This window comes from Orcinus orca, chromosome 9 (assembly GCF_937001465.1).
Source record: "Orcinus orca chromosome 9, mOrcOrc1.1, whole genome shotgun sequence".
Lineage (NCBI taxonomy): Eukaryota > Metazoa > Chordata > Mammalia > Artiodactyla > Delphinidae > Orcinus > Orcinus orca.
In genome coordinates this window covers 53355012-53367231 of record NC_064567.1, presented here as the reverse complement: position 1 = coordinate 53367231, position 12220 = coordinate 53355012, and positions in this window count along the sequence as shown.

Below are 12220 nucleotides of genomic sequence, written 5' to 3'. Positions count from 1 at the left end.
TACCAGAACAAGACAAGGATTCCCACTCTTGCCACTTTTATTCAACATATTGAATAAATTGAATGTCCTAGCCACAGCAGTCAGAAAACAAACAAAAACAGAAATAAGAGGAATCCAAATTGGAAAAAAAGAAGTGACTGTTTGCAGATGACATTATCTTATACATAGAAAATCCTAAAGATGCCACAAAAAAACTACTAGAGCTTATCAATGACTTCAGCAGATTTGCAGGATACAAAATGAATATACAGAAATCTGTTGCATTTCTGTACACTAAGAATGAGCTATCAGAAAGAGAAATTAAGAAAAAAATTCCATTTACCATCACATCAAAAAGAATAAAATACCTGAGAATAAATCTAAGTAGGTAAAAGACTTGTACTCAATAAACTATAAGACACTGAAGAAAAGAAATTGAGGATGACCTGAACAAATGGGAAAACATGTTCATAGATTGGAAGAATTAATATTGTTAAACTGACCATACTACCCAAGGCGATCTATAGATTCAATGCAATCCATATCAAAATACCAATGGCATTTTTCACAGAACAAGAACAAATAACTCTAAAATTCTCATGAAAACACAAAGGACCCTGAATAACAAAAACAATCTTGAGAAAGCAGAACAGAGCTGGAAGTATCGTGTTCCCTGCCTTGAGAGTATACTACAAGTTATAGTCATTAAAACAGTATGGTTCTGGCACAGAAACAGACACAATGATCAATGGAACAGAATAGAGAACTCAGAAATAAACCCATGCACTTATGGTTAATGATAAAGGAGGCAAGAATATATGGTGGGGAACAGAAGTCTCTTTAAAAAGTGGTGCTGGGAAAACCGGACAGCTACATGTAAAAGAATGAAATTAGAACATTCTCTAACACCATTTACAAGAATAAACTCAAAATGGATTTAAGATCTAAATGTAAGACCAGAAACAATAAAACTCCTAGAAGAAAACATAGGCAAAATACTCTTTGACATAAACCATAGCAATATTTCTTTCTGCTCTGTCTCCTAGGGCAATGGAAATGAATAGAAATAAAAGCAAAAATAAACAAATGGAACCTAATTACACTTAAAAACTTTTGCACAGCAAAGGAAATCATTGACAAAACAAAAAGACAACCTACTGAATGGGAGAAAATATTTGCAAATGATATGACTGATAAGGAGTTAATATCCAAAATATACGAACAACTCATACAACTCAATATCAATAAAAGAAACAACACAATAAAAAAAAATGGGCAGAAGATCCAAATAGATATTTTTCCAAAGAAGACATATAGATGGCCAACACGTATATGAAAAGGTGCCCAACATCACTAACTATCCAAGAAATGCAAATGAAACCCACAATGAGATACCACCTCACTCCTGTCAGAATGGCTGTCATCAAAAAGAACACAAATAACAAACGTTGGTGAGGATGTAGATGAAAAAGAACACTTGTGCACTGTGGGTGGGAACGTAAATTGGTGCAGCCACTGTGGAAAACAATATAGAGAGGTTCCTCAAAAAACTAAAAATAGAACTACCATACCATCTAGTAGTTCCACTCCTTCGTGTATATTAGAAGAAAACAAAAACACTAATTTGAAAATATACATGCACCCCAGTGTTCACTGTAGCATTATTTCCAATAGCCAAGATATGGCACCAACCTGTTTCTATCAGCAAACGAATGGAAAAAGAAGCTGTGGTGTATATATACAATGGAATACTACTCAGCCATAAAAAAGAATTAAATTTTGCCATTTGCAACAACATGGATGGACCTAGAGGGTATTATGCTTAGTGAAATAAGTCAGAGAAAGACAAATACTGTGTGTTGTCACTTATATGTGGAATCTAAAAAATATAACAAACGAATATTACAACAGAAACAGACTCACAGAACAAGCTAGTGGTTACCAGCGGGGAGAGGGAAGAGGGGGAAATGAAAGATAATAGTTTGTACCTCTTAATCCCCTACTTCTATGTATAAAATAAATAAGCTACAAGGATATATTGTACATCACAGGGAATATAGCCAATATTTTATAATACCTTTAAATGGAGTATAATCTATAAAAATATTGAATCACTGTGTTGTACACCTGAAACTAATATTCTAAATCAACTATATTATAATCAAAAAAGATTTTTAAAAGTTATAAAAAAATGTATCTTATTCATTTACGAATTCCCAGAATCTAGCTTTTACCGTAAAATAAGTAGGTGCTTGATAAATGTTGGTTTATAAAAATATGTCATATTAATTTCTCTTTGTCTTTGCTGAAGCCCAGTTACCTTTAAGCTCTGTTTCTAACAATTCCAAATCCTCAGCATTCACAGAATTAAACTATTATGACTTGACAATTTGTATTAGGGTTCTGTATAGCTATGTACTGAATGTTTGTGTCCTAATCCCCAATGTGGTGGTTATTTGGAGGTGGGGGTCTTTGGGAGATAATTAAGTTTAGATGAAGTCATGAGGGTGGAACTTCCATGATGGGATTAGTGCCCTATGAGATGATGAAGAGACCATAGTTCTCTTTCCACCATGTGAGTATACAACAAGAAAGTGCTTATTTGCATACCAAGAAGAGGAAGCAAATTGGCTGGCAACTTGATCTTTGCCTTCTAAGCCTCTAGAAGTATGAGAAATAAATTTTTCTATATGCCTCCCAGTCTGTGGTATTTTTATTATAGCAGCCTGAATTAACACATAGATTTATTTTAAGGAACTGTCTCACATGATTCTGCAGGTTGGCAGGTCCAAATCTACAGTGTGGGCTGCTGAGCTTGAAAACCAAAGAAAGGTGATGGTATGTTTCCAGTCTGAAGGCCAGCAACCTGGAGACCCAAGAGAGTGGAGGTGCAGATGAAATCTGAAGGCTCACAGATAGGCAAATGAAGTCCAAAGGCAGTCTGCTGGGGAATTCTCTTGCTTGGGGAAGTTGGTCTTTTTTTTTTTTTTTTTTTTTTTTTTTGCGGTATGCGGGCCTCTCACTGTTGTGGCCTCTCCTGTTGCGGAGCACAGGCTCTGGACGCGCAGGCTCAGCGGCCATGGCTCACGGGCCCAGCCGTTCCACGGCATGTGGGATCTTCCTGGACCGGGGCACGAACCCGTGTCCCCTGCATCGGCAGGCAGACTTTCAACCACTGCGCCACCAGGGAAGCCCCGAAGTTGGTCTTTTTGTTCTAATCAAGGCTTCAGCTGATTTTATAAGGCCCACCTGCATTATGGAGGGCAATCTGCTTTCTCAGCATTCACTGATTTAAATGTTAATCTCATCCAAAAAAAAAAAACAAACCACTTCCAAGTTGACACACAAAATTAACCATCACAACAGTTGATGAGGGATCCCAGTCCTCTGTAACATGTAGCGATTTAAACATTGATAAGACAGCTTTGAAGTGCATACTGTGTAAGGTCAATGTGGTATTCTGAGCTTCTTGGTGAGCAAATGAATGTTGCATACAGTCTACTGCTGATGCCGTACAAATGCCTGAGAATTGGGGGATATTAAAGTTCTGGAGATATATTTATCTTAAAAAAATAAAGGATCTGTTGGATTCAACATGCTTTTATGTAAAAATTCATGGCTTATAGATTAGTACTTGTTTTCTGATTGTTTTCATCTTTTATAGTTACACTGTGAAATGAAGGCAGGAACCATTTATATACTTTAGGTTCCTTCATATCAGCCATTGATGAATATAGTAGATGTTTATAGTAATATGTAGCAAAATCCTTAAAATATGTTGATATTATACTTGCATGCAGTTGCTTACGATCTAAATGTAGGGACTAGAAAATAAGGGTAATAACCTCTCAGGAGAAATGGAGGAGGCTGAATTTTCTGTTCTGGCATTGAATGGGTAGAGAAATAGTAGGTGAGAAAAGATCCTCAACCCCACCTTGGACTTGGGGCTTCTCACAGCTACTCCCTGGTAAATAGGCAAACAAGAAAAAAACCCAAACACTTGGTTGTCAAGAGGGCAGGAAAGAGACCCTGAAGGCTCACTAAGAGAAAAGTGTGTGGTGTGTTGGCTGATGGTGGTGAGAGCAGGGCAACCAAAGGAGCACTTGTAGAGAAGAGCCCGGGAGTGTCTCGTGAGACACCTTAATCTTCCCAGATTCCCAGCACACCGGTTCTTTATGGGCTATATATACCCAGAGCCCGGCCCCCATCTAGGGGAGGAGTTTACTGTGGATCAGCCTTATTCCGGGCATAGAAGCAACAGCAGCAACGATGTGGCAGGGGTCCAATTCTCGGTGGTGCTGTGAGCAGTGAGGGTCTGTCATTACGGTGATGTGGGAGCATGTGAGAAGCAGGGAAAGAGGAAGGAGCAATCTTCCAAGGATCTTTATCGTTTGCTACCTTTTTGAGCCAGGAGGAGGAATTTAGAGCCAGTGGTCCATTAGAGAGCTGTTATGCTGTTGATCTACACCCTGTCTCTATTCCTGTCCAGGGTGTCCTAGGGAACTACTTGCAGCAGTCTGTTAAGTTATTTATTTATTAATTAAACTTAATTATTTATTAACTAAATTGTTGATGATATTAGGGTTAATTTATTAATTAAATTGTTTATCTTTATGTATTAATTAAATTGTTGACAATGTTAGGGTTACCCAGATGGGCACGTATATCAGAACTCTTTGTTTCATGCTACAGAAACACAACTCAAACCAAAGTAGCCTCTGTGAAAAATGGGATTTACTGGATTATTTACCTGAAAATTTCAGGGTTTTTTCTCGTTTCAGACATGGCTGAATCCAGGGGCTTAAGAATGTCATGTTTTTCTCTCTCTCTCATTCTCTGGCTGTCTTGCTCTTTGGCTCTGGCTCTATCTTACTCTCCATGTCTTGACACCACATTCCTCTGAGCATTGATTTCATTCTGAAGAAAGTTTTTCTAGTTTGCTGGAACAGATGGTTGTTGGCCACTCCAAGTCCTTGCAGCCCACAGTTAGAACAGAGGTAGGCAAGTAAGGGTTAGTTGAGGAGATTCCTTTATAGCTCTGGCTGCAGAGCCCCAGAGAGAACCCCGTTTAAAAAGCCTTGTGTCATATACCCAATTTTGGATTTACTTCTTTGGCTGGTCAGTACTGGATCACATGCTCACCTCAAAGAAGATATTCTGGGTGAACAGCAGCTTATGCACAATGGAACAGAGAATATGTGATTTGAGGACATACCATGTATGTTAAATCAGAGTGGTACTCTAATAATCACATTCTATACTTACAACACTAATTCCTTAGTAGAGTGAGTTGACTCTGGAGTAGCTTGTGAAATACATTTAAATTTCCCTTCCTTGTCTTTTAAAATTGGACAGTTTTATTTCTAAAGCATGGTTTAAATGTAAATTACATAAGATTTAGAGGGATGAGTTCTCTGAAAATACACAGGGTAAAGTTCTGCCTTTTATGGTAGCAGTCCCTATAGCTGCTGTCTTTATACCGAGTAACACCAGGAGTTAACCCTGCAGACTGGAGTCTTAGGCCAGGGAGAAGGGTACAAGTGTCCATGTAGATCTTGAAGCTAGTGACTGGTATTTAATCAAGAATGTATATATAGTACTTAAAATGTGCCAGGCTCTATTCTCAGTGTTTGATGTATGTTAATTCATTGAATCCTTACGACAACCCTATGAGATAAGTACTGTTTCCACACCCCCTCCACCCCATTTCATAGATGGGGAAACTAAAGCACTGAGAAGTTAAGAAACTTGCTGAACATCACATTTAGTAAAAGACAGAAGTGAGACTTAAACCCAAGCACTTTATCTTCAGAATCCATGCTTTTAACCACTAGGGTCTTTGATGTGTTGCAGATCAAAGAGAAGGGAAGGCGGAGTGTGCTGTACTATTCCTCACTGCCCCCTATCACCTAGCAAAGTTGTTTTCAAATTCTGGGACTCTGTGAAACTCTTGAGTTTCATTTTCAAATGCAGTTCACTTGTCTCAAAAATGGTTTAAAAATAGGGAGACTTAAAACTGATATAGCAAATGTTAACACTTTGGAAACCAAAGTATTAGCCAGTTTGGGCAGATTACCTTGACATTGCCCAGATATTGAAATGAAATTTCTGCCATTTCTGAGCATATAATTGAACTTCTTGTAAATGTGATAAGAATTATTAAATTGTCACATTGCATTGGTGTTTAAAAAACAGGTGGTCTGTGTACACTTGAGTATGTTAGTAAATGTCCACAATACTCAATTAAATGCAAGGCAAGGCTCAGGCATTTTTGCATGTTTCATATCCATTGGTCGTTTATAACCATTTCCTTTTCATAAAAATCAAGTAAGATTTCCCTGCACACACAAAACTTTGAAGTCAGTGGCTACCGCATCCCACTCTTTGGGGTACCATAAGAGAAACCAATAAAATTAGAGCATTAAGTGAGCAATGTGGAATTTCCTCATGACTTGGAAAAGGAGAGGGCTTATACCACATACCACACAGAAAATGGCTTGGGATTCCTCTTCAACACTTTGCTTTTCAAAATCTCTTTTGACCCCCACCCTATTACATATGAGGTCTGGAGGGAGGGAGAGGAGATGAGGTAGCCTACATGGGAGGAGGGTGTCCCAGGACCCTGGGCTTCAGTATTTTTGCCTCTTGAATTTTCCTTGGGACTTACTAAGGCCTACTCTCCCTAGAAAGCTACATGGGTGGATAAAAAAATAAGACTTTTTCACCTGCATATTTTTCTCTTAATTTGTATTCAGTACTCTTCTCATACTAGAAAAGTATTTGGTCATGATTACACCTTAAACTTTTAGTTATGATTCTCTTGCCAAAAATATATACTTTATAACATAAGAAAAGTGTTAAAAAAATTAAGAATAATCCTTAAAAAAATATGCATTACATTAATTCTATTAATCCTACATGTACATTATAACTATATCAAAAAGCATGCAAAGGAACATAAGCTATAGTTAAATTTTCTTTTGGGTAAGGAAGGAAGCCCAGGCCCTTTTTGTTTCAACTGTAGAAGACAGACATGCTGATTGCGTGGTCAGCAACACTTCCCTGCATGCCAGGACACCAGAATGTTACTGAACAAACACACACCAAGCCATGAAAAAAGAGACAGTGAATACCTAGGCTAGGTGGCAACCAGAATATCAAATTTGGGCATAATGGGTGAGGAGGTCAACTGCATGGTGATCGATGGCAACTAGACTTGTACTGGTGATCACTTTGTAGTGCATCCGGATGTCGAATTATAATGCTGTACACCTGAAACTTACATAATTAAAAAAAAAAACCTTTAAATAGTCTAAAAGAAGAATATCAGATCCTTAGTTAATGCCAATTATGTTTCTTTATGCCAGCTAATATTCTAATATTTCATTAATATTTCACTACATTTGCTAGAGAATAAAATACAAAACAAATCTAAACTGCTTATCTCTAAATATTTGGAGCTATTTTATTCAAATATTCATAGCAGTAAGCAGCAAAATAAATAGATAAATAGTTCTCAGATGTACCAATTGAGAAAATTAGTTGGGGTCAGACCAACAGAATACTTCTTACTGTTAGTTTTTGACTACTTCTTCGTAATGATCATAGAAACACAAGCCTAGAATTGTTTTTAATAACAGGCTATAGTGAACACTGATAATTCTTTTTATTATAGGTATCCAACTATTCTATGTTTATTTTCAAAATATATTGTAAGCCCTGTAGCTAAAACACCTTTTAGTTATTATCATTATCATAATAAAACTTATACTTTATAGTAATGATAACTTTTCTTTTGGTAAGCTTTAAAAGTTTCTTTGGTTTTCAGTCCTTTTTGCTGGTTTCTCTCTATTCCATTTGCCCCTTGATGTTCATCTTTTTCCCTCAAGTGTGCGTGTGTGGTGTGTGTGTGTGCACGCGCACATAGAAATCTAATTTTTAAAGGGCAGTAAATTTGACAATCCGAAAAGGGACATGTTAAAGATATTTTGGGGTTCAAGATCCTGGGGTAAAAAGTGTACAGCAAACGTATTTTAAGATGATTCCACAGAAATATCTGGGATTAGAGAATGCTTCTGTGGAATTTTTTTTAAAAAGCCTGTTTTGTCATATTCCAATTGCAGATAAATTCTTCTTCTCTCTGGCATATGATGACAATTAAAGGGGACCTCAGATTGATTATTGGAATAGTAGAAATCAGAGAATAGAGAACTTCTCCTATCTCCCAGTGTTCTAGAACTTACATTTTAAACCATGCTGGAAAATTCTATTTCTGGAATTTCTCCATTTTATATTATATGCATAGGTTATTTTTCTCATTTTAATTTATTCAGTATTTTATGTGTCTACTCCCTCACGCTTTAAATAATTAATAACCACCATTTCTGTGCCAGGCAGTTCTAGGCCCTTTAGGTAGATGAATAAAATACAATCCCAGCCTCCAAGACAATGCGAGTCAGGTGGGAAAGCTCACAGTTTCACTGTGTTTACAGGGTCAGTTTAACTGCTGATTTGAAAGGACTTTAAAACCACATAATCTTAGGAGGCATGATCACTGGGGTGTACTAGTTATTTCTCATGAGAGAAATTTTGCAGTTAAAACAAATAAAATCAACCCCCAAAACCCTGATTTAGCTCTGTTTGGGTTAAAATCTGGGACATCTGTGTAGGTCAAACCAGTTAGATAATCACTAATTCCTGATCCCTTGCCATTTAAAAATTATTTATTTATTTCTGGCTGCATCGGATCTTCGTTGCTGTGCGAGGGCTTTCTCTAGTTGTGACGAGCCGGGGCTACTCTTCCTTGTGGCGCACGGGCTTCTCATTGCGGTGGCTTCTCTTGTTGCGGAGCACAGGCTCTAAGCGGGAGGGCTTCAGTAGTTGTGGCTCGCGGTCTCTAGAGCACAGGCTCAGTAGTTGTGGCACACAGGACTAGTTGATCCACGGCATGTGGGATCTTCCCAGACCAGGGCTCGAACCCGTGTCCCCTGCATTGGCAGGTGGATTCTTAACCACTGTGCCACCAGGGAAGTCCCCTGATCCCTTGCCTTTTTGCTCTATATTATAGCCAAAGACAGTTTGTAGGCTGATCAGAGACCTTTGTTAAAAGTTTGTGCTGAGTTATTTGTGCTGCATTACATTTCACAGTTGGGTCAGAGTGTTCAATAAGTTGATTTTTCTGTCCCTTTTATTTCTCGTTCTAGAGCTCTGCCATAATCGGATACATGCGACTTCCATTCTGTGTAATGGAAGTACCTGTACCTTGAGTGACAGAGGCAGGCTTTTGAAGTTTTCATGAAGCAGTTGTGCTGATTTGCTCTTTGTTCAGCGTGGAGGGTAGGATGCGTCTGGCTCATCTAATTTAGACACTTAAAAGTCAGATCCCATTTCTACTTTTGAAAACCATCTGGGCTGCTTTTTATTCTGCAGACCCAGGAGCCCTCAGTGAAATCAATGGGGTTGGCAGGAAATATCTGTGAAGAGGTGAGGTCAGCTTGTTGTGTGCAAGACATTTTTCTGAGACCTGGACAAGAGAAAAACAGCTTTCCCGGGTGATATTTTTACAGAAATAAAGACATTTTGAGGGCTTTTGTGGAATGGTTAGGATTTATTAGAAGACTGGACATGTTAAATATGCTATTAAAAACTGATGTAAAAACCAGTATACATTTAAGTATTTTTCTTTTAGTTTTGATTGACCTCTAGAATTAAAAACATAAATGACTTAAGGCACAATTTCTGTGTTCTTTTCTTCTTATGTAAGAAAGATTGGGGGCAATATGTTATAAACTTTATCTTTCAAGTTCAGAAAATGGGGACATGTTAGAGGCTCATACTGGTAAATTGCAAGCTTAGAAGCTCTTTGATTAATGCTGTTATTCTAAAATAAGATTTGAGCCTAGTTATGGTGAAAAGAAATAGACTTTCATGCAGGGTCAATATATTGGGCAAGGTGATACTATGAATAAAGTTAAAGTGCCCTCAATTGAGCCTCTGTTATTTCTTCTGTGTCATTGTAACCATTTTCCAGTCAATAGTGTATAAATATTTTTAGACACTGCACAGCCAGGTAAATTCTGTTGACCAAAGGTAAAGGTCTATCTGTCATTAGTTCACTAAAGAGCAAGGTGATTTTCATTAATCATTTTTTAAAATTCTCCAACTCAATAAGTGGTTATTTTATCCATGTTATTATTTAATATTTATGGTGCCAAACTGAACCTCAGATATATCTATACAGTTGATATAGAGTGCAAAACTATTAGCTCTCTATCAGTTTGATCACTGTCATATGATTTAGTGTGAAGTAATGACATCAAGGCCCATTCCAGTCCCTACATCTAATCATCCATTTATAAAAACTAGGAAAAGCTTTTGCACAGCGAAGGAAACCATAAACAAAACGAAAAGACAACCCACAGATTGGGAGAAAAATATTTGCAAATGACGTGACCAACAAGGGATTAGTCTCCAAAATTCACAAACAGCTCATGCAGCTTAATATCATCAAAACGAACAACCCAATCAGAAAATGGGCAGAAGACCTAAATTGACATTTTTCCAAGGAAGACATACGGGTGGCCAAGAGGCACATGAACGATGTTAAATATCACTAATGATTAGAGAAATGCAAATCAAAACTACAATGAGATATCACCTCACACCGGGCAAAGTGGCCATCATCAAAAAATCCACAAATAATAAGTGCTGGAGAGGGTGTGGAGAGAAGGGAACCCTCCTACACTGTTGGTGGGATTGTACAGACACTATGGAGAACAGTATGGAGGTTCCTTAAAAAACTAAAAATAGAACTACCGTATGACCCTGAAATCCTACTCCTGGGCATATATCTGAAGAAAAACATGGTCCAAAAGGATACATGCACCCCAGTGTTCATTTCAGCACTGTTTACAATAGCCAAGACATGGAAGCAACCTAAATGTCCACTGACAGAGGAATGGATAAAGAAGATGCGGTACATATATACAGTGGAATATTACTCAGCCATACAAGAAGAATGAAAGAATGCCATTTGCGGCAACATGGATGGACCTAGAGATTGTCATACTGAGTGAAGTTAAGTCAGAGAAATATTGTATGATATCGCTTATATGCAGAATCTAAAAAGAACGTGTTTACAAAACAGAAACAGACTCACAGACTTCGAGAATGAACTTATGGTTACCGGGGGAAAGGGTGGAGGGAAGGGATAGTTGTTAGGGAGTTTGGGATTGACATGTTCACACTGCTATGTTTAAAAAGGATAACCAGCAAGGACCTACTGTATAGCACAGGGAACTCTGCTCAATGTTATGTGGCAGGCTGGATGGCAGGGGAGCCTGGGGGAGAATGGATACATGTATATGTATGGCTGAGTGGCTTTGCTGTGCACCTGAAACTATCACAACATTGTTAATTGGCTATACTTCAATATAAAATAAAAAGTTTAAAGAAAGAAAACTGAGGCTCTTAAGATTTTTTAATTTTCACATGCCACAGAACCTGAAACCACTTCTCTGGTCATTGCAGTGCACTGGTTTTCAAAGTGTGGCCCTTGACCAGCAGCATCGGCATAGCTAGGGACTTGTTGGAAAATGCAGGTTCTCAGGCTAAACCTCCAAAGGACTGAATCAGAAAGTCGAAAGGGGGACGCTAGCAATCTGAGTGTTAGCAACCCTCCAGGTGATTCTAATGCATGCTAGGAGTAGAAAATGGTGGGAAAATGAATCTTGCCTGGATTTTTCAGCACTCCTGAAAAACATCCTCCTTAGACATGGAAATTTATGTAATGTGAAGATAGGGAGTATTTGCTTTCACTTTCTCTAGAAATATTTCACTCTTCACATACCATGAGAATTAGATCTGTAGCCATTTGTCTGTTAAATTGCTCTGATCTTAAAGGATAATAAAACTTCTCATATCCTCCCAAAGGCTAAATGGTGACAGCCTAAGCCAGGTCCCTAAGGTAAGCCCTAGGGTGCTGAGGAGATGGGAAGGCTGTTCTTGGAGACCTCTGGAGGTCACAAAAGCTGAGAAACGTGAGAGAATCTGACTCCTGGATAGATCTCATTTGCATGAAATTGAGACACAAGTTAAGTAACTTTCTAATGGCCTTGTGAGTAGTGACTATGGAGTTAATTCTATTACTCAGGCACATTTTGTTTGCAAGGTGGTCCATGCTGGAGGGGGAGGGGCACAAGCCTCCTTCCCCTTTGCAGAGAAAAATCACTTTTTCCTCATC